General features: G+C 36.6%; 1 pseudogene; it reads right to left on the minus strand.

Annotated features, from left to right (window-relative positions):
* Nucleotides 1-1,159: 1,159 nt before the first annotated feature.
* LOC138147340 (L-lactate dehydrogenase A chain pseudogene) lies at nt 1,160-2,542 on the minus strand (annotated as a pseudogene).
* Nucleotides 2,543-3,588: the final 1,046 nt, after the last annotated feature.

Genomic DNA, 3,588 nt, shown 5'->3' on the forward strand with positions numbered 1-3,588 from the left:
CATAAAACATTTTAGCAACCCTGACCCGTACTTTCACTCTACTGAAGTCAGACACGGTGATCCTCAAATGTGCATCACCAATGAATATTTCATTTCTACTATCTTTTATCTTTCCATATTTACTTCTACCTTACTCCTCCTAAACCTTCTCTGTAACCACTAAAACTTCTTGCTTTCCTATTGTCTGACATCACTTTTCTCTTTTTGAAATCTCGACCTGATAATTAACCAGTCCAACTGTACTCTACCCTGGATTCCCTTTCTTCTTGTCCCATTGCAGTGAATCTCTTTCCATACCCCAGCCTTGGATTACCTATATGCATTTTAATGAATACAAATGAAGTCATACAGTTGTTCTTATAGTATCCACTACAATTTTATTATGTTTTTTTTTTCAATTGGGCCCTCATTAGTGCATTTCAGTCCTTTTACTCTTCCTTTACTGATTTTCAATACTATGCTTCTTAGCAAATGTACCAAACTTTTTCTTCTTTCCTTAAGCCATTTACAGCAGGGGTGTCAAACTCAAGTAGAAATGGGAGCCACTAAACCATATATACCCTTAGTCATTGTAACCAATATGGTAGGTATAAAATGATATTTCAAGGTTGTTCTAATTTGCATTTCTCTAATCAATAGTGATTTAGAACAATTTTTGTGTGGCTATAAATTGTTTGATTTCTTCACTGGAAAACTGTTTGTTCACATCTCTTGACCATTCATCAATTGGGGAATGACTCATATTCTAATAGATTTGATAAAGCTCTTTATATATTTGGGATAGAATATATATCTGATATATATATATATAATATCTATCTACATAATGTATATCTGAGAAACAGTCTATAAAATCCCCCCCACACCAATTTTCTGCTTTCCTTCTGATCTTTGCTACATTTGTTTTATTTGTACAAAACCTTTTTAATTTTTTTTATCAGTTATTTGTTGTTTATTCAGTATTTAGGGTTAGTATGACACTTGAGGAATTGGTTGCATTGTTGTACATATACAGATATTTTTATATAATATGGAAATTTACAACTATTAATATGTGTGTGTATGTGTTTGTGTGTGTAGACAAAAATCAGGTCCTCTGGAAATGTGATGCATGGGGCCATGCTATAGAGCCCTAATGGAGGGGAGCACAAGGGAATCAATGCATCAGTAAAGTATTACTACTGCATGGTGTCTTATAGCCAGGAGTGTTGTCTTCTGGACCTACAGGAACATGTAGTACCTACATACAAGGCAGGTAGTTTATATACCTGTGGGGCACTGTCTGCTTGACACCAACTACTAAGACTATACAAGTCATTTCCAGCATCATATGCAAACAACAACAGGGTTTAAACAAATAGTCACACTCTACTATTCCCCATTTCTAACTGTAGGAAGAGACTAGAGTGTGTTCATAGGTTTTACATTTCTGGTGTTCAATCACTAATCAGAGGCAGGCTTTGACCTATTTGAAAAGCGTATCATACATAACCCCTTACCCACTGTCATGTTCTCTTGATGGCAACACATTAAAAGGTTTTAAAATTGCAGCTTCTTCTGGATTCCCCAAAGAGTATCTGTGCTCTTCCTTAAATAGCTCTCCTCCTCTGGATTCAGGTTTACCTTCACCACATCTGAAATGCCATTCTGCCCCAAGATACATGGGACATTAAGGAAGACATCCTCATTAATGCCATATAGTCCCTTAATCATGGTGGAAATTGGATGCACTCTCCTCAGATTCTTCATAATGCTTTCTGCCAGATCTGCCACAGACAAGCCAATGGCCCAGGAAGTGTAGCCCTTCAGCTTGATCACCTCATAAGCACTTTCAACCACCTGTTTATGAGCTTCTTTCCAATTCTCTGAATCAGCATCAGTTCCTATTTGAGGATTAACATTCTTCAGAGACACACTGGCAAGATTCACACCACTTCACATAGGAATACTGGAGTTTCCATGTTCCCCAAGGACCCATCCATGACAACTTGAAGAATGGACAACAAGTCTCTCCCCCATTAGATAACGGAAATGGGCAGAATCCAGATTGCAACTACTTCCAATAACACAGTTTTTAGGGAAGCCACTTAGCTTCCAGGCCACGTATGTCAAAATATCCACTGGATTGGAAACAATAAGCAGCTTGCAATTAGGGCTGTATTTAACAATATTGAGAATGATGAATTTAAAGATATTCACATTACACTGAACCAAATTAAGATGACTTTCTCCCTCTTGTTGATGTGCCCCAGCCATAATGATGACAAGTTTTGAGTTTGCAGTTACACTGTAGTCTTTTCCAGAAACAATCTTGGACATTTTGAGGAAAAGGCTGACATGTTGGAGTTCCATCATCTCTCCCTCTAGTTTGTCTTCTATTACATCAACTAAGGCAAGTTCATCAGCCAAATCCTTTGTTAAGATACTGATGGCATGTGCCATGCCAACTGCACCAACCCCAACAACAATAATCTTGTTCTTGGGAAACTGTTTCTCCTTTAGGACATTCAGAATCAGCGGATACTTAATAGCAGATACCATTTGGGGGATATTGAGGTTGCTGGTCAGGCTGTAAAAGTTGTGAGATATATGTGAGATGGCTGCTCTCAGACTTGCGCCCAAAACCTTTTTAATTTAATGTAATCAAAATGATCCATTTTACACCTAACTTTGCTCACTCTTATTTAGAAATTGTTTGCCTCCCCATAAGTTTGATAAATAATATCTTCCACGATCTTCTAATTTTCTTGTATTGTCTCTCTTTATATCTAGGTCATGTATCCATTTTGACCATAACTTGGTAAACGGTATAAGATATTGGTCTATGCTCAGTTTCTGTCATATTGCTTTCTAATTTTCACCAAATAATGAATACTTATCCTAAAATATTTATGATTGAAAGAGAAAGGTAAAAATGTTGGAAGGAATGTGAAAAAATTGGGACACTGATTCATCATTGGTGGAATTGTGAACTGATCCAACCATTTTGGAGAGCAATCTGGAATTATGCCCAAACTGCCTGTACATTTTGATCCAGTAATACCACTATTAGGTCTGTCTACAAAGATGATTAGGGAAAAAGGAAAAGAACCTGTATATTCTAAAATGTTTATAGCACCTCTCTTTGTGGTGGCAAAGAACTGGAAATTACAGGGATGCTTATCAACTGGGAAATGGCTGAACAAGTTGTGGTATATGATTGTGATGGAATACTACTGTGCTATAAGAAATGATGAGCTTAATAATCTCAGAAGAACGTGGGAAGACTTTCATGAAATAATAAAAACCCAAATTAACTGCAAAGGACATATGAAGAAAGATGCTACTATCTGCATCCAGAGAAAGAACTGATAAATAGAAGTATGTATAGAATAATTTACACACACACACACACACACACACACACACACACACACACACGTAATACTTACTTGTGCCTAAAGGTTGCCATTTCTTGGGCAGGGAGAGGAGGAGGGAGGAAAAAAAGGAAAAAGAAATTTACATGATAATTTCATTATATATTTAAAAGGAATAGCAAGGTGTATATGATAGATTTGCGGTTTCATGTGCAATCATCCTTTTAAAAAA

This window comes from Petaurus breviceps, unplaced genomic scaffold (assembly GCF_028583685.1).
Source record: "Petaurus breviceps papuanus isolate PSGF00001 unplaced genomic scaffold, PetGlider_PUasm1.0 140, whole genome shotgun sequence".
Taxonomy (NCBI): Eukaryota; Metazoa; Chordata; class Mammalia; order Diprotodontia; family Petauridae; genus Petaurus; species Petaurus breviceps.